Source organism: Phaseolus vulgaris, chromosome 6, assembly GCF_051622355.1.
Source record: "Phaseolus vulgaris cultivar YP4 chromosome 6, ASM5162235v1, whole genome shotgun sequence".
NCBI lineage: Eukaryota > Viridiplantae > Streptophyta > Magnoliopsida > Fabales > Fabaceae > Phaseolus > Phaseolus vulgaris.
In genome coordinates, this window is record NC_143503.1 from 12,678,041 (window position 1) to 12,698,029 (window position 19,989).

Consider the following 19,989-nt stretch of genomic DNA (forward strand, 5'->3'; position numbering starts at 1 on the left):
ATGGTTCAACTCTTCTTCCAAAGTCTTGACTCGATTTTCCAACTAGTTGTTTAAACCTTTCAACCAATTGTTCAAAAGGGCCAACCTATTAGCTTCTTCGTGAGTCACATTGAAGGCCTTAAGAAGTTGGCTATAGTTTTCAACATTAATGGAAGAGCTTGAACTTACACTGCTTGTGTCACTTTCTTGTCTTGTCATTTGACTTAAATTTGTTTCTTCTTCATCACTTGAAGAGGAGCTTGATGAGTCATCATTATAAGCTCTTCTTGATTTTCCTTTCTTCTCATGCTTCTTGAAGTTTTTCCTCTTTTTGTTCGGACATTCAGTTTTAATATGACCCTGTTCACCACATCCAAAGCATGTATATTTGTTAGTGTTCAACTCAGTAGGTTTCTTGTTATCATACATGTTGAATGAGTCACTTTTGTTGTTTCTCTTCTTTAGGGACTTGCTGAATTTCTTAAACAACAACCTAAATGTTCCCTCTTCACTCTCATCACTTGAGTATTGACAATTTTTGCTCCCAACAGCTTGACTTGATCCAAATTCTTCTTTTGTCATAAGACAAACCTCTTTTCTGGATTCTGAAGAGAAAGATTCAACAAAAGATTCTTCTTTGTCCATCAAGGCACTCCTTGGATTCTTGTGATACTCTTCAAGGGTATTCCACATTTCTTTGGCAGAACTACATTATGAAATCTTGAGCAAATCATTAGAATCAAGTGCAGATACAACGATGTTCATAACTACACAATCAAGATGTTCTCTTTCAGAAGAAACATTTTCAGATATAGGCATGAGATAGCTATTTGTAATAACATTCCAGATTTTTCTATCTATAGATTCAACAAAGAATTTCATTCTTATGCACCACAATTCATATTTCATACCACAGAACAAAGGTGGTTTGCTTAAACAGGCACCTTCCCCAAAAGAAAACTTTACAGCCATTTAAAAAGATTTTTAGGATCAAACTTGAATAACTTTCAAGAACCAAGCTCTGATACCAATTGTTAGAATATATGGCCTTAAACGAGAGCGGGGTGAATTGTTTAAGAGGGATTTTCGCAAACTTTGAAGCTATAATGAAAATCAATGCTGAATTACAGAGAAAAGAATCAAGGAAACAAATACCCAAAACTGTTTTAAGAAGATATCAGAAAAACAATCGTTTGTTTTGTCGAAACAATCGGTTGTTTTTATCAGCAGTTAATAAAAACAGCTTAAAACAGATATATGTGAAATAAGGAAAAGAGACAAGCACACAAGCAATTTATACTGGTTCACTCTTACACGAAGAGCTACATCCAGTCCCCAGAAACCAGTGGGTATTCCACTATGCAATCAAAACCAGATTACAAACACCACACACCAAAGTAGTGACCTTGAACCCCTCAAGAAATACACTACCTTTGGCAAACCACACCAAGAGTTTTGATCTTGAACCCCTCAAGAACACACAACACTCATTGGCAACACAAATACAGAAATACAGTAATCAAGGAAGAAGGGAATAGAATACACCTGGGTATTACAAAGCTTAAAGTTCAGAATTACAACCCAATCCTATTCAACACACTTAAGAATGATTCAAAGCTCTTTCAAATCTTGGAAAAACTGTTTTGATAAACTCTTTATGTTACTTCAAGATTAGGAGCGTAAAACCACCTTTATATAGACCAACCAAGTGGTCAAAAGCACTTAATAAAGGAGCAAAATTAGTTAGGATCATTTAAAACATATTAAAACTGCTTAACAGAATTTTGTTAAGGTTTGCAGGAAAACAATCGGTTGTTTTGTCGAAACAATCAATTGTTTTAGTTTGACAGCAAAGTCAACCAAGTTTTTCAAAAACATCTAAGGTAAAACAACCTGTTGTTTTGAAAAACAACCTGTTGAATTTTTTACAGCGTTTTAGAAAACACATATTTTCAAAAGGTTAAAGATTCAAATGAACTTGGATCAACTTAAGGAGTGAATTGACAAGTTTCAAACAACTAGACAACACACACACCCAGCAGCAAGGTCTTCAAGCTTTCCTCTTGGATTTGGAGACATCAAAGCATCTTGTTCAACACATAGTTTCCAACGATCTAAGTCTCCCAATACCTCTAGATCCTCAAGTGGAAAAAATAGTGAAATTCCTTGTGAAAGCGACTTATTAGTGGTTAGACGAATGCTAGGCCAAGTTTTGAAACCCTTTGATGAAAGTCAAAGAGAAAATATTTTCCATACTAGATGTCTTATCAATGAAAAGTTGTGTTCTTTGATAGTGGATGGGGGTAGTTGTGCGAATGTGGCTAGCAACAAGAGTAGTAGATAAACTTGGCTTGTCTACTATCTCTCATGCTAAGCCCTATAAGCTTCAATGGCTAAGTGAAGAAGGGGAGATCATAGTCAATAAGCAAGTCCTCATAGCCTTTTCCATTGGCAAATATAAGGATGAGGTCTTATGTGATGTTGTACCTATGGAAGCCACTCATATTCTTTTAGGTAGGCCATGGTGATTTGATAGAAAAACTATTCATGATGGCCTTACCAACACTTTCAACTTCCATGGGCATAAGGTCACATTAACATCTCTCTCACCAAAGGAAGTCCATGAGGACCAACTTAAGATGAAAGAAAAGAGAGAGATCTATTGAAGATGGGAAGCTTTGATGTATCAAATCCTCATGAAACCTGAAGTTGTGTTGTGTTTTAGGTTTAGGTTTTGATCCTGCCGGTTGACTTAGCGCCAAAGCGTTGCCTCGTCACGAACCTCCTCACCAGCTTGACTCCACGTGCCCTTCAAGTCCACACCACAAAGGCTTCCTCAGGGAACCTGAAAACACAAGGTGGCGCCTCTGCGGCCGGTGGCGCTCCGACGCTCAAGTCAGTAACAAGAACACCCAAAACTCAAAGAAAATATGCTCTGTAGAACCGTACTAAAGGCACACAACCCTAGCAGAATGAGCCGTAATGAAAACATACCTCTGCAGATTCTATTAAGTTTACCTTTATAGCTAGGTTTCTTCTCTCTCCAGGCCGTTATGCTTTTGGATGTGTGGCTCGCATCCAGCCCTGCACGTGTCGCCATCTAGGCTGGGATAGCAGGTAACGCCCAGCCCTACACGTGTCATCATCTGAGCTAGGTTAACTCGAGCGTCACTTCTCTATTGCACCCAACCCTACACGTGTCATCATCTGGGTTGGAGTAACAGATAGCATCCAACCCTACACGTGTCGTCATCTGGGTTGGGGCAACTTTGAACGTTATTTTTGTGTAGTCACCAGTCGCGCAGCTAAGTCATCTACTCATGGAGCAAGCTAACACGCAATGTGCCTTAGAACACCACCTGACCAGGCAAGGTGGCGCCCTCCTTATCACTGCGCCATGAATGTTCTTGGGCTGAGGAGACCTTGTTACCAACGAATGTCCACTCTGGGAATCCTGTCGCTGATAGGCAAGCTGTCCCTTTCAACCCACACGCCCTTCACACCCTATGCTGGCGCAACAATTGCCTCACTGGAATTATACACTTGAACTTACACTTCTGAGCCTTCATCAGCTTCAACTGAGCTTACTGGGACATCCGACGATGTGCTCCTCGCCGCGGCGTCAGACCACCTGATCTCCCATCGTCAACACGTCGACATTATACGATCTCGGCGACATCCGATCATGTACGTTGTAGCACGCCGCTTCCACAAACGGCGACTACACTAGCTTCTGAACCACTCGCCCTTCTTTAGCCACGTGCTCTACTAAACCCGCCTCACGTGGTCACGTGCTAGACACGTCATCACACTCGATGACCTGGCCGGTACAGGTTTTGTTATGGGGTTTAGAATCTTTGTAAGATCAGTCTTGATTCTCAAGCAAAGCTTATTTTAATCTATTTTAAAGATTAGAGTGTTTTTCCATGCAAAGGGAAAAACAACCGATTAAAGTTTCGAGACAATCGGTTGTTTGTCACTTAGCTGGCAAAGAAGTTTTGAAACTGTTTTTTGAATCAGTTGTATAACTGCCAAAACCTTTTAACCGGTTAAATTGCAGTTTTAACCGATTAAATGTAAGTTTTCATAACAGTTTTTTGAAAACCTGTTTTAACTGGTTCAGCTGTTCAAATCTGCCTTTAACCGTAGCTTCTCAAGGATTATAAAAATAGTCTTCTTCCAAATGTTTTAATGATTGATGAACAAGAGAAGTTTTATACTCTGATTTGAGATTGATTTGAGAGATTACCAACTATTTGTGAAAAGGTGTTTTACCAAGTTTAGCAAGATTGCTTTTGAGCTTTGTTGTGATTCAAGAACTGATCAATAGGGTTTCTGGTGTACTGTAATTCCAGGTGTTTTCTACCGTTGTTTAGTTTTCTTGTAATTGTTCATATTACACTTTGTAAACTGTTGTAAAATCTTGTAAAGTCAGTGTGATTCTGGCTTGAGGTGTTGGTTGTATGCAAAAAGGGTGAGTAGGCTTTGTGGGATTCAAAGTCACCTCTTTGTGGTGTGTGTTTGTAATCTGTGATTGGTTACATAGTGAAATACTCAGTGGTTTGATTGAGGACTGGATGTAGCTCTGGAATTGAGTGAACCAGTATAAACCTTTTGTGTAATTCTCTCTATCTCTTCTCTCCATAACTGTTTGATATTTTCTGTTGTCATAAACAACTGGTTAAATCGTCATTTTAACCGATTATAATTTTGATATATGTTTTTGTTTGTCGTTTTTATTGTCTTTCTGAATTGCTTTTCTGAGTTTATTGTTAAAGATTCATTCTAAGGAAAGTATTTGTGAAAATATTTTATAAACAATTCAACCCCCCGCCCCTCTTGTTCTAGCCATCAATTCTAACAATTGGCATCAAGAGCAAGGTTCTTGAAAGTTACTCAAGTTTGTTTCTGTTTTTTGATAATCTTTTGATGGCTGATAAAATGCCCTTTGGGGAAGGTGCCTCAATAAACAGGCCACCTTTGTTGTGTGGAGTTAATTACCAATTTTGGAAAGTGAGAATCAAGATTTTTATACACTCTACTGATAAAGGCATTTGGGAGTCAATTGAAAATGGTCCTTTTGTACCTCAAGTTAAGAAAGATGATGTTTTAATTGATAAACCTTCATCTGAGTGGACTGAGGCAGAAAGTAAGAAAGTTAAATTTGATTGGTTAGCCAAAAATATTATAACATCTGCTCTAAGTTGTGATGAGTTTTTCAGGGTTTCACAATGCAGCTCGGCTAAAGAAATGTGGGACATCTTGGAGGTCACACACGAAGGCACAACTGATGTGAAGAGAGCTAGGAAGCATGCTCTGATTCAAGAGTATGAACTCTTCAGAATGCAAAAGGGAGAATCCATATGTGATGTGCAGAAGAGGTTTTCTCAGATTGTGAATCATCTTATAAGTCTTGGTAAGAAGTTTGATGAAGAAGAGCTTAACATCAAGGTACCGAAGTGTCTTGATAGAACATGGCAGCCAAAGGTTACTGCCATTTCTGAATCAAAGGATCTCACCTCAATGACTGTAGCATCTCTTTTCGGTAAAATAAGAGAACATGAAATTGAGATTCAAAGGCTTGTTGTTCAAGAAAGTGAAGACAAGCATAACAAGAGCATAGCACTTAAAGCTAGCAGACAACAACCAGTTTCGAGTGAAAGTGAAGAAGAGAACATAAGTTTGTTATCAAGAAAATTCAGCAAATTCTTGAGAAAGAGAAAAGCTTCTAAAAGATATGATTCAAAGAAATCTAGTGAATTCAATTCTAATAAGTATACTTGCTATGGCTGTGTTGAACAAGGTCATATCAAGTCTGAATGTCCAAACAATGAAGTCAAAGAAAAGGGAGACTTCAAAAGGGAGAAAAAGGGAAAAGCTAAGAAAGCATATATAGCATGGGATGACACTGAAGTCTCATCCTCAAGTTCTTCAGATGATGAGGAAGCTAATATTTGCCTTCTAGCATCAGTAACAAGTAGCATGGATTCTACTTCAACAAGTAAAGGTACCACCTATGATCAATTGCTTAATGCTTTTTATGAAACTCATGATGAAGCCAACCGATTGGGACTTTCTCTCAATCGGTTGAAAGTATTAAATAACTTGTTAGAAAATAAAGTTAAGGATCTAGAGGAAGAGCTATGCAAAACAAAAGAAGATTTAGAAAATCTGGATTTAATCTACAAAAATTCTTCTTGCAGTTGTGAGATAAAAGCTTGTGAAAATTGTGAACTTCTTGAAAATAAGATTTGCTATCTTTTGAAAACCTTGGACAAGCTTACAATTGGAACGTCCAATTTTGAAGATGTTTTAGCCTCACAGAAATGTGTATTTGGAAAAGCAAGTTTGGGGTTTTACCCTCAAAACAAAGAAAAAAATATTACAAAACCTTTTTCAAATTTTCTAGAAAAACAATTGGTTAAAATGTCGTTTCAACCAGTTGTTACATGCTTCTATTGTATGGAGAAAGGCCATTCTATCAGGTATTGCAGGTTTCGTAAATCTCTTGTACCTAAAGGCATTTATAAGTGGATTCCTAGATGTATTGTTAATACGAAAGATAAATCTAACACTGAAGGTCCCAAATTCTTCAAGGGATCAAATCTTGAGATTTGACAAAGTTCTGTTTTACAGATTTCTGATTTCTTTTTAAAGGTTCAGCAAGGACTGGATGTTCTGTACATGCCAACATATCAAAGTCTAGTGTTGGTTTCTTGAACTTCTGTAATTAGAAAATCAGTGATCTGAGAATTAAATTCTCATTCTTTGTTTAGAACTATTGGTGTCCAAAATTCAATTCAATATGCTTCGCTATGTTTCTATATGTAATTCCTATGTGCTCCATCTACTCTTCATACATCTAATAGCTTGCAAACATGTTAAAACATAATGATTATATGCAACATGTGTTTTTTTTTTAAAAAAAAAAAATCTTCAAAACAGAAATTTAACCGATTGTTTCCTCGAAACAACATATTATTTTATATCTGATAAGCTCTGGATAAATCTGTTTTTTAGTTTTTAAATTCTGGTTTGTGTTTCTATTAAACCTAGTTACGTGTATGGTCAAAAGAGCATTAATTGTATGATTGAGTACAGTTTAACTTTGTTACATTTGCTTTTAATAGATCAGATCTCTACTTATCTTGAAAATCAAAATTGTCTTAAATGCTTGGTCAAATATCACATGTGAATCTGTACCTTTCTGATTTGACTAACTATGTCAGCTTTATGGTTCATATTTGATTGATTTTTTATGTTGAATACAGTCAACTTTGACCAGGTGTTCTCTGCTATAAAACCCAATGCATAGCTGTTGTTTTCACTCACAAATAACCGATTGATATAAAACTGTTATTTCTATATCTCTCTAAAAGCTTTCTTTCCAGAAACTGTTTCTGATTTAAGTAATGGCTGGAACTCCTCCATCTGCAAAAAAGATGAAATCAAGGGGTGTCAAAAGCTCTAGAAAGCTTGAAGGATGGTTTGTAGGAGATACCAATCTCATCAACAAGTATTTACTTGAGACAAATAGAAAAAATGTGAATACCCCAAAAGTTGTTTCCTTCACATGGATGAAACAACAAAAGTTGGATTCTGTGAGGATTATTCTCAAAGGACAAAAGTTGAAGAGATTCCTAGAACTTACAGGGAATATCTATCTTGATCTTGTAAAGGTATTTTACACTAACCTTCATTTTGATGGTGACTCACTTATTTCTCATGTCAAAGGTGTATATATGATCATCACAAGTGAGGTATGGTCTGTTGTGACCGGACTGAAGTCTTCTGGACTAAGAATTAACATGGGAAACCAGTTTTACAAAGGTTGTCTCAAGAATCCCCACTCCAAAGTGAGGAATTTTTCTGTTGGTGGATTGAAGCTTGATGAAAGGCTTGTGGCCTTCATAGTTTCATGGATTCTCACACCTAGGGGGAGCAACCATTCAACTCTATCTGAAGAAGATCTTCTCTTGATCTACTGCATCATGAATAAAGTGAAGATCAACTGGATTCACACAATCAAAGAGCACATGCAAAAAGCTATGAGGTTATGTGACTTTCATTATCCCTATGCCATTCTGATTTCTAATTTTCTTCACTATTTTGAAGTGGATATAGAAGGAGAGCTAGCATAAGTAATCAAACCCTCTAGTTAGATCAACAGTGGATCCTTAAGTAAGATGGGATTTACTAAGATTGGTGGAAGATGGGTAAGCAAGGATGGTGATCAAGCTGGCCCAAGTGGAACTAATGAAGGAAATGAAACTGAAGAGACAGCAGTGCAAGATGAACCTACTATTGAAACTCAAGAAGGTGTGATATGAGTTGGATTGACATTTTAACAAAACACACAACATTAAGGAGACTTAAGGTCATCTCAATGGAGGATAATGCCATCCAAGAGAGAAGCCAAACTCATTGAACAATGAGTGCCATGTCCTTATCACAAACACTTGGCGGAATTGAAGGAAAGCAAGAAATAAAAACAGCAAGCTGAAAACAGAAATGGAATCAAGGAAGCTTAAGGAATCATCAATGGAGACATAGCCGTCCAAAATGATGATTCAAACTCATTAAGAGTGTTATCTCTTTGTAAACATTCATGGAACAAGATTACTAAACACAAATGAATCAAGAACGCAAGGTACCGAACAGAAATTAGAAACAACACAAGGAACACAAAATATTCGGTGGAAAGATGAAGAACACTAAAGAAATTCTAAACTACCGATTGAAATTGCAAATGGAGATGAAAGGAATGAAACTTAGGTGAATGAAGCTTGGCTGGAATGGGAATTGGAGTTGCTCATGCCACTTGGTGATGGAGTCCCAAGATGAGTGAAGGAAGCCGCCACTTGAAGCTCTCCAAAAGCTCACAAGATGAGACCAAGCAAGGAGATCCAAATCTCACACAAATCTCTCTCCAAATGAGTAGAGTTTCTCTATAGCAATTATCCAATTCTGAATTTTACAAGAGCGCACACCTCTATTTATAGTGTGAGGGTGCTGAAAAATAGGTGGGAAAATTCAAATGAAACTCATTTGAAATTCCCACCAAAAGCAAGTCACATGGGAGGTGTGACCTTTTTTCTACTATGACACCTCCTAAAAACTACACCTATACCTACTCTCCTAAGTCACATGGACAATGTGACTTTATTTTACATATTCACACTCCTTTATTTAATATCCACACCTCCTACAACTATACAAGAGTAATTCAAATGATGCTCTTTTATTTAATGCTTGGCCTTGCCCCTCATGGGATGGAATTGGGCTTCTTGGGCTTTGGCCTTCTTGGGCCTCATCTTTTGAAAAGACCAACAAGAAGAACTTTAAATGATTTGGCCCTTGTCCATTCCTCCTATTAACAAAATATTTTTGATTCTCATCAAGGTGTACATCATAACATCAACATGGAAGAAAGGATTCCAAACACGTCATCCTTTGAAATGCAAATGATCAATAGAATGGACACCTTTGCTGACAATCAAAGGAACCTCTATGAAATGTGCGAGTCAATGTTTTCCAACATGGATACACAATTCTCTACTCTGGATGATCAAATTGAAGAATTTCAGAGACAGATTCTGGAACTGCAATTTCAAAGGGAGGATAGCCCTTCTTTTTTGCTTAGCAAATTTTAAATTTCTCTTTTCCTTATGTTGTTTTTAATCCTACCATTTGTCTAATTGATGAGACAAATAGGGGGAGAAGTGTTGTTAGGAGCTGTAATGTTCTCAATTGTGTTAAACTACTTTAAATTTTGGAGTTTTAAAACTGATGTTTTCTAGTTTACAGAATTTTAACCGGTTATCTCTGCGAAATAACCGATTGTTCTTATACAGCTCTGCTTATTTGAAAACTGATGCATGGTGCATATCTTTTTTGGACTAGATTATTCTGTGTTTTTTCAGTGAATGCAGCATTCAACAGATTCTAAACAAAGAACATTCCTATAAGCATCGCAAGGATTTGTCTCCATCAAATAGGGGGAGATTGTTGAAGATGGGAAGCTTTGATGTATCAAATCCTCATGAAGCCTGAAGTTGTGTTGTGTTTTAGGTTTAGGTTTTGTTATGGGGTTTAGAATCTTTGTAAGATCAGTCTTGATTCTCAAACAAAGATTATTTCAATCTGTTTTAGAGATTAAAGTGCTTTTCCATGCAAAGGGAAAAACAACTGTTCCGTCCGGTTGACCGGGACGTCTTCGTGCGCAACCTCAACCGTCAGCTAGGGACTCCTTCCCACTGGTTGCCTGTGGATTCCTGCAAAAAAGAGGACAAAGAGGCGCCCTAGCGGCCGTGTGCACTCCGACGCTCAAGTCAGCCAGCAAGAAACACCAAAACTGTCCACCTACGTCTCTAAGTACCGCGTATGGCACTCTGAAGGTGATCAAAAGAACTGTGTATATGTGTGTGTGTTGTCTCCTTCAGGCAAAAATATTCCCCAGTCACTTACACGTAACCTCGAAGCACGAGCAAGCAACTAGAGAGTTCTCTGGTAAATTTGCCAAAAGTTCCAACCCCGTTTCCAACATTCCCCACGCTATTTAAACCTCCCAAGCATTTAAAGCGCCTTAAAGCGCTTTTAATCACAAACGTAACGCACTCATTAAAGCGTTTAATTAGAAAACGTAGCGCATTTAAGACGTTGAAACGCTTGGGAGCCATCATAGTGCCTGAACGCTCGAAACGGAAACTGTATTGAATGACTTTAATTACCTGGCACCTGACCAAGGGGTGTTTCCATTCTGACATGGCTGTTATACACGTGGAGGGCCTCACGACGCCATGACCCCATCTGGGGGCGCTTCTGCCCACCTGGGGACGTTTCTACGTGTGAGTCCTCCTACTGGAGTGCTACTGCGCTAGGGGTGACTTTTTGGGCGCCAACTCATGCCCCCAATAATCTAGTCACTTACTCTGAGAGCGTATCTGCCCTCCTCTCGTACCCTACACCCGATTACCCTGGGCGTGACCTTCCTCTTGGGTCGTATCTGTCCCGAAGGCGTCTCTGGGGCGGCAGGGGTACTTCACGAGTCAGGCTGCCCTACCCTGATGCTATCACTATGGCCTTGAAGCCACCTTTTCCTTCTCTTTATCACTGCCCCGGGCTATCGGGACCTGAGGCCTTCCCACGGCGTCGCTCCCTCCATGGTCTTTCCTACCCATGGGTATCGGGGAACCACACTGTGATTGCCTTGCTTCATGCCCTGTTTGCTCTGGCGACGCCATGGTTGGGCGACGCCTTCACCTGGGCGATGCCTTACCTTGGGGACGCCTTGCCCTGGCGACGCTTCCTCTTGGCGATGCTGGCACTTGGCGTCTCTCCACCTAGGCGACGCCTTGCGTTAACTTTGACTCTTCAGCCGTTGACTTTGACCTTGATTTAGTCAACGCCCGGATACGGGACGGTACACAAGCCCCCCAGTCTTAAGCCGAAGACTTGTCTTCAGCGCAAAGACTAAAGCCTCGCCCACGCCTTCCACGTGCCCTCCTGATGACGTGTCATTCTCTGCTGACTCAGCAATTCTTCGAATTACTGACGTGACACTTTCTGAACCACAGGGGTATTCTTAATGGCTGATTGGACATCCCCTGAAATGGAAAAATAATGTCCTTTGAAGCTGCGCTTAATCGCGTGCCACGTGGCTCATCGTGCGGTCGTCTTTAAGAACCTCTTGCGCTCCCCTTGAGCGCTTAATCTTGCAACACGTGGCATCATCGCACGGTTATCATTTGTTGTCCCTCGCGCTTCTTGTAACGTTTAAGTTACCCAAACCCCGCGCTTGCCACTACTGTTACATCCACTTTCTCTGCCCTTTCTCACTGTTCATCTTCTCTGAATCCCTTCTCTCGCGACCCCTGTTCATTCGTGCTTCCGCTCTCCACGCCCTTCAGCCCCCAAAGGTACGGTTTTTTCCCTCCTTGATGACTCTCTTCACTGTATGAACTGCCTGGGACTGTCCATATTACCGCATTTCTCTGGATATTGTTTGTATGATTCTTTGTTCCTCTCGTTTCGTTGGGCGGCTTTGTATGACCGGGAAAGGTCGCACGCCAACCCTCACGCCCATGGAGAGGCTCACTTAGTGACGCCGTATCGTCCACGGGATGTCTCTGATACCGAAAGGTCCTTTCCTTGATCCTTAACGCTCGGCGCCCACGCCTAAGGAGAGGCCTGCTACAGCAGCACCGTATCGTCCCCGGGTGTCTAAAACGCTGAGTGCTTTGGGGGGCGTCTGTTCCCTCCATGGTCTTTCCTTCCCATAGGTATCGGGGAACGCCCTGCCAGCGATTCGCTGGCGTTTGGCGGTCTCATCTCCCTCCACAGTCTTTCCTACCTGTGGGCATCGGGGAGGCGACGCCAGTGACCAACTTTGCCTTCTTTGATTTCATCTCCCTCCACAGTCTTTCCTACCTGTGGGTATCGGGGAGGCGACGCCAGTGACTAACTTGGCCTTCTTTGATTTCGTCTCCCTCCACAGTCTTTCCTACCTGTGGGTATCGGGGAGGCGACGCCAGTGACTAACTTGGCCTTCTTTGATTTCGTCTCCCTCCACAGTCTTTCCTACCTGTGGGTATCGGGGAGGCGACCCTGCTGATATTTTGGTTGGCGACACCTGCGACGTCTCTCGCTGGCGTCGCCCTTTGCGTCCTTCCAGGTGACGCCTCGGGCGTTACCTTTACTTCGACGTCGGACTCCGCATGGCGATAATCGCCGCGCATTTGTCGGGGTTCGCCTCTATCCCCCTCTCTGTGAGCATAAAACCCAAAAACTTACCGGCCTCGACCCCAAAAACACACTTCTCAGGGTTTAACTTGAGGCGGTACTTGGATATTGTGATGAACAACTCCTCCAGGTCCGCCACGTGCTGCGCCCTATTCTGCGACGCCACCACCATGTCGTCTACATAGGCGTACCCATTCCTCCCGAGCATTGGCGCCAGGACCCTGTCCATTAACCTTTGGTACGTGGCACCCGCATTCTTCAGCCCAAAAGGCATTAACTTATAGCAGTAGCTGCAGGTCTCTGTCATGAATGCGGTCTTGCTCTCGTCTCTTGGGTGCATCTTGATTTGGTTGTACCCTGAAAAGGCGTCCAGGAAATCAGCACCTTGCTGCCGGACGCACTGTCTACCAAGGCGTCGATGCTGGGCAGCGGATACGAGTCCTTTGGGCATGCCTTGTTCAGGTCCGTGAAGTCAACGCACATCCTCCACTTTCCGTTCGCCTTTTTCACCAAGACGACGTTGGCGAGCCACTCAGGGTATTGGATCTCCCTGATGTGGCCAGCACTCAACAGCTTCTGCGTTTCATCTTTCACCACCTGTTGTCGTTCCTCATTGAACTTTCTCCTCCTCTGACGCACGGGGCGGACCGTGGCGTCCATACTGAGGTGGTGACACAGGAAATCAGGATCAATGCCTGGCATATCCGAGGCGGGCCATGCGAAGGCATCCAGGTGGCGTGAAATCACTTCTGCCACCCCTTCCTGTTCTTCTGGGCTCAACGAACTTCCTAACTTGAAAGCCTTGCCGCCAATCTCCCTTTCTACGGCGTTAGCCACGGGTTGTTCCCTGCTATCATCTGCGACGGGCGTCGCCTCCACTGGTAGGGCCTCGTCAGGCGTCGGCACAGCGGGCGCCGCCTCAAGCATCGTTGTGTCCGCGCTGGGCGGACGTTCATACACCATGAACACGCCTCTCTTTGTTTTTAGGTTGTTCTCGTAGCATTTCCTTGCCTCTTCCTGGTCTGACCTGATGACTATCACCTGGCCACTGAGGTCCGACAGCTTCATTTTCATGTGACGGGTGGAGGATACCGCGTTCAGACGGTTTAATGCCGGTCTGCCCAGCAAAATATTGTAGGCAGAGTTGGCGTTCACGACAAGGTACCGAATGCTTTCGGTACGGGAGGCCTCTCCGTCTGTGAACGTAGTCCGCAACTCCAGGTAACCCCAGACTTCCACCTGGTTATCCCCGAACCCATACAGGCACCCCGTATAGGGACTCAGCAGATCAGGGGACAACCGTAACTTATTAAAGGTCGACAGAAACATGACGTCTGCCGAACTTCCTTGGTCAACAAGCACTCTGTGGACCTTCCTTCCGGCTGTGACGACTGAGATGACAACGGGGTCGTTGTCATGGGGTACCACATCTCGGAGGTCTCTTCTAGTGAACACGATATCCGACTCCCATGGCTCCCCCGAGAGCCTCTCTTCGACTGAATTTACCCCCCTTGCGTATTTTTTCCGCTGGGAGGCGGTGGGCCCTCCGCCGGAGAAACCTCCAGCAATAGTGTGGACCTCGCCAAGCACAGGCATCTCGTGTGCTGGTTCTTCTGCCGCCGGCGGCAAGGTGGCGGTCGTGGCGGGCTCCGCGACATAGTCCTTCAAGAATCCGGTTCTCACCAGCTCATCCAGCTGGTAACCCAACGACAGGCAGTTGTCAATGTGGTGCCCGAAAGCCTCGTGGAATTCACACCAAGAGTCTTTACGAGGCCCCAACACCTTGTCGGTCTTCGCCGGTCGCCTCAGCCTCTCAGCTATGTTAGGCACGGCGATCAAATCCTTCAACTCAACCACGAAGTTGTACCTCGCCGGTCTCGCTCTTTCTCTGGCCGGGCGATCGCCTCCTGCCGGACCCCTGGATGGGGCTTTCTGGCCTCGTAAGGGCGTCTCGCCTCTGGCTTCTTTCTTCCCGTCGTGGTCTCATTGACCCTGACGGGTTGGGCTCGTGTCGGTCCCCTCGGGCGTGAGGGTGCAACGCTGGTGCGCTTCACGCACACCTCTCCTTCAGAAGCGATATGTTCTACCGCCCTACGCCGAAATTCAGCGAAAGTCCTAGGGCGGTTGCGGATGATGGATTCCCCAAAAGGGCCGGGGCATACGCCTTTCACAAACGCGTACACGATCATAGGCTCCTCTGTCGTACCAACCTTCACGACCTGGGCCCCGAAGCGATTGATATACTCCTTCAGGGTCTCCCCTTGGTACTGCTTCACATCGAACAGATCGTAAGAGACTGGCGGCGGGGCCTTGTTTGCCAAGTATTATTCCCTGAACAATCGCGACAATTGGCGGAAAGATGTGATATGACCCTCTGGGAGGCTAATGAACCAGTCCATAGCCATCCCGGTCAGGGTGCTCATGAAGAGCTTGCACTTGGCAGCATCAGAACCGCCTATCAGGACCATCTGTGTGTGGAATGCAGCAAGGTGTGTCTTTGGGTCCTCCATCCCGGTGAAGATCACCTTGGGTCCCGCGAACGTGTTCGGGATCGCTGCATCTAGGATCTCCTGCGAGAAAGGAGTGGAAAACTCCCTTGGTGGGGAATGGTTCTCCATCTCATCATGCCCAGGCCGCCTCCGATCATTTCTCAGGCCCTGGCGCAACTCCTCATTCACACGGTGGAGCTCTTCGTTCCGCTCATGCGTGGCGTCAAGGTCTGCCTGCATGCGCTCCTGTTCCATTTTCGAATCCGCCATATCCTGTTGCAGCCCCCTCATTATCTCCAGGACCTGTTGCATGGATAGGTCCGCTGGGGCTGCGCGTGCTGTGCTTCGTCTGGTGGGGGCCATTGTCACTCCAACCTCCTCCAACGTTACTGTGACTTCGTAGATTTTCTCGAACTTGTGATGGGACTGATGTTTTATATCGGCCCCACGGTGGGCGCCAAATGTTCCGTCCGGTTGACCGGGACGTCTTCGTGCGCGACCTCAACCGTCAGCTAGGGACTCCTTTCCACTGGTTGCCTGTGGATTCCTGCAAAAAAGAGGACAAAGAGGCGCCCTAGCGGCCGTGTGCACTCCGACGCTCAAGTCAGCCAACAAGAAACACCAAAACTGTCCACCTACGTCTCTGAGTACCGCGTATGGCACTCTGAAGGTGATCAAAAGAACTGTGTATATGTGTGTGTGTTGTCTCCTTCAGGCAAAAATATTCCCCAGTCACTTGCACGTAACCTCGAAGCACGAGCAAGCAACTAGAGAGTTCTCTGGTAAATTTGCCAAAAGTTCCAACCCCGTTTCCAACATTCCCCGCGCTATTTAAACCTCCCAAGCATTTAAAGCGCCTTAAAGCGCTTTTAATCACAAACGTAACGCACTCATTAAAGCGTTTAATTAGAAAACGTAGCGCATTTAAGACGTTGAAACGCTTGGGAGCCATCATAGTGCCTGAACGCTCGAAACGGAAACTGTATTGAATGACTTTAATTACCTGGCACCTGACCAAGGGGTGTTTCCATTCTGACATGGCTGTTATACACGTGGAGGGCCTCACGACGCCATGACCCCATCTGGGGGCGCTTCTGCCCACCTGGGGACGTTTCTACGTGTGAGTCCTCCTACTGGGAGTGCTACTGCGCTAGGGGTGACTTTTTGGGCGCCAACTCATGCCCCCAATCATCTAGTCACTTACTCTGAGAGCGTATCTGCCCTCCTCTCGTACCCTGCACCCGATTACCCTGGGCGTGACCTTCCTCTTGGGTCGTATCTGTCCCGAAGGCGTCTCTGGGGCGGCAGGGGTACTTCACGAGTCAGGCTGCCCTACCCTAATGTTATCACTATGGCCTTGAAGCCACCTTTTCCTTCTCTTTATCACTGCCCTGGGCTATCGGGACCTGAGGCCTTCCCACGGCGTCGCTCCCTCCATGGTCTTTCCTACCCATGGGTATCGGGGAACCACACTGTGATTGCCTTGCTTCATGCCCTGTTTGCTCTGGCGACGCCATGGTTGGGCGACGCCTTCACCTGGGCGATGCCTTACCTTGGGGACGCCTTGCCCTGGCGACGCTTCCTCTTAGCGATGCTGGCACTTGGCGTCTCTCCACCTAGGCGACGCCTTGCGTTGACTTTGACTCTTCAGCCGTTGACTTTGACCTTGATTTAGTCAACGCCCGGATACGGGACGGTACAACAACCGATTAAAGTTTCGAGACAATCGGTTATTTGCCACTTAGCTGGCAAAAAAGTTTTGAAACTGTTTTTTGAATCAGTTGTATAACTGCCAAAACCTTTTAACCGGTTAAATCGCAGTTTTAACCGATTAAATGTAAGTTTTCATAACAATTTTTTGAAAACCTGTTTTAATTGGTTCAGTTGTTCAAATATGCCTTTAACGGTAGTTTCTCAAGGATTATAAAAATAGTCTTCTTCCAAATGTTTTAATGATTGATGAACAAGAGAAGTTTTATACTCTGATTTGAGATTGATTTGAGAGATTACCAACTGTTTGTGAAAAGGTGTTTTACCAAGTTTAGCAAGATTGCTTTTAATCTTTGCTGTGATTCAAAAACTGATCAATAGGGTTTCTGGTGTACTATAATTCCAAGTGTTTTCTACCGTTGTTTAGTTTTCTTATAATTGTTCATATTACACACTGTAAAACTGTTGTAAAATCCTGTAAAGTCAGTATGATTCTGGTTTGAGGTGTTGGCTGTGTGCAAAGAGGGTGAGTAGGCTTTGTGGGATTCAAAGTCACCTCTTTGTGGTGTGTGTTTGTAATCTGTGATTGGTTACATAGTGAAATACTCAGTGGTTTGATTGAGGACTGGATGTAGCTCTGGAATTGAGTGAACCAGTATAAACCTTGTGTGTAATTCTCTCTATCTCTTCTCTCCATAACTGTTTGATATTTTCCGTTGTCATAAACAACCAGTTAAATCATGATTTTAACCAGTTATAATTTTGATATCTGTTTTTGTTTGTCCATTTGATTGGCTTTCTGAATTGCTTTTCTGAGTTGATTGTTAAAGATTCATTCTAAGGAGAGTATTTGTGAAAATATTTTATAAACAATTCAACCCCCCTCCCCCTCCCCCCCGTCTTGTTCTAGCCATCAATTCTAACAAGATCGAAAAAGAAAAAAAGAATTCCAAGAGAAACCTTCTCATTTCCCACCAAGAGGTCAAAAAGGTAATGCTTTCTCAAAAGAATATGTTTATAGCTATTTCTAGGACCCTTGAAAGTGAGTTGGTGTTAGATAGTCCTCATATTTTGGAAAATTTGGTAAAGGAATTTAATGATGTTTTTCAAGACCCCCCCAAAAGGATTACCTCCTCTAAGGGGCATTGAGCACCAAATAGATTTTGTACCCGATACTTCTTTACCAAATAGGCTTGCATATAGGACCAATCCAACTGAGGCCAAAGAAATTCAACAACAAGTAGTGGACTTAATAGCTAAGGGATGGGTGCAAGATAGCATGAGTCCATGTGCTATGCCTGTGATCCTTGTCCCTAAAAAGGATGGGACATGGAGGATGTGTACGGATTGTCGCGCAATAAATAATATAACCATAAAGTTTAGGCATCCCATCCCAAGATTAGATGACTCGTTGGATGCATTACATAGGTCTAAAATATTTTCCAAAATTGATCTTAAGAGTGGTTATAATCAAATTCGGATTAAACCGGGGGATGAATGGAAAACCGCTTTTAAGACCAAATTTGGTTTATATGAGTGGTTAGTCATTCCTTTTGGCTTAACTAATGCTCCTAGTACCTTCATGCGACTCATGCACCATGTTTTAAGACCTTTCATTCACAAGTTTGTAGTAGTTTATTTTGATGACATTCTTATCTATAACTTGTCTTTAGAGGATCATGAGTTACATGTTAGGCAAGTATTAGAAACCCTTAGGAAGGAGAGTTTGTATGCTAATCATGCTAAATCTATGTTTGCACTAGATCATATAGACTTCCTAGGGTTTGTTGTGAGTTTTAAAGGGGAGCATGTAGATAAAGAAAAGGTTGCAGCAATTCAACATTGGCCAACACCCACCAATGTTAATGAGGTACAAAGTTTTCATGGACTTGCTAGTTTTTATAGGCGGTTTGTGCAAAACTTTATTACCATTGCCGCACGTCTAAATGCCATAGTAAAGAAGGATGTGGTTTTTAAATGGGGACAAGAACAAAAAGAAGCTTTTGAAAGTTTGAAAGAAAAATTGACTAAGGCCCCTATTTTAGCCATTCCTAACTTTACTAAGACATTTGAAATAGAATGTAATGCCTCTAACATAGGCATTGGGGTTGTTCTCCTTCAAGAGGGCCACCCCATAGCTTATTTTATTGAGAAACTCAAAGGGAGTCATCTCAACTACTCCACTTATGATAAAGAGCTTTATGCTCTTGTTAAAGCTTTGCAAAATTGGCAACACTTCTTTTTTCCAAAGGAGTTTGTGATCCATAGTGATCATGAATCCCTTAAATATTTGAAAAGTCAAATCAAGCTTAACAAGAGACATGCCAAGTGGGTGGAGTTCCTTGAGCAATTTCCTTATGTGATGAAACATAAGCAAGGTAAAATAAATGTGGTTGCGAATGCTCTTTCAAGAAGATATACCTTGCTAAATGTTTTAGATGTTCAATACTTAGGTTTTGATTACATAAAGGAAATCTATAAAGATGACCTTGATTTCTCTCTTATCTATCAAGAGTGTTCCAAAGGAGGTGATACAACCCAAATCCTCAAGAAGATGACCATGGATGCCAACTTTGAAGGGTCATCTCAACAAGGAAAGGAAGACCTCATCAATAGGAGGAATGCACAAGGTCCAAAACATTTAAAGTTCTTCCTATTAGTCTTCTTAAATAGTAGGCCCAAGCTCAATCCATGATCTCATCATCCACCATGCCTTAGAGGATTACTAAGAGAATGGCACAAGCTTTAGGAGATGAGCATCAATTAATGTCTCTTTTTGTAATTTCTTTAGAGTAGATTTAAATAGAACATAAAATAGAGAAAATAATGACTCATCAACCTAGAACTTTAGATAGAGTGAGGTATTAAAAAGTGAGTTTAAACCTAACTGATCCTCACAAAACTAACTTGATGAGGTGAAGACTGTCCTAACTTATATAGTGTAAATTGACCTTATCTTTAGTCAATGTGAGATCTTCAACTCACTTTGTCACATCAAGGCACATACATCTCGAGCGTGGGACTAGATATATGTAGGTGGTCTAATAGGGTTCGATAACGTGTGACAAAC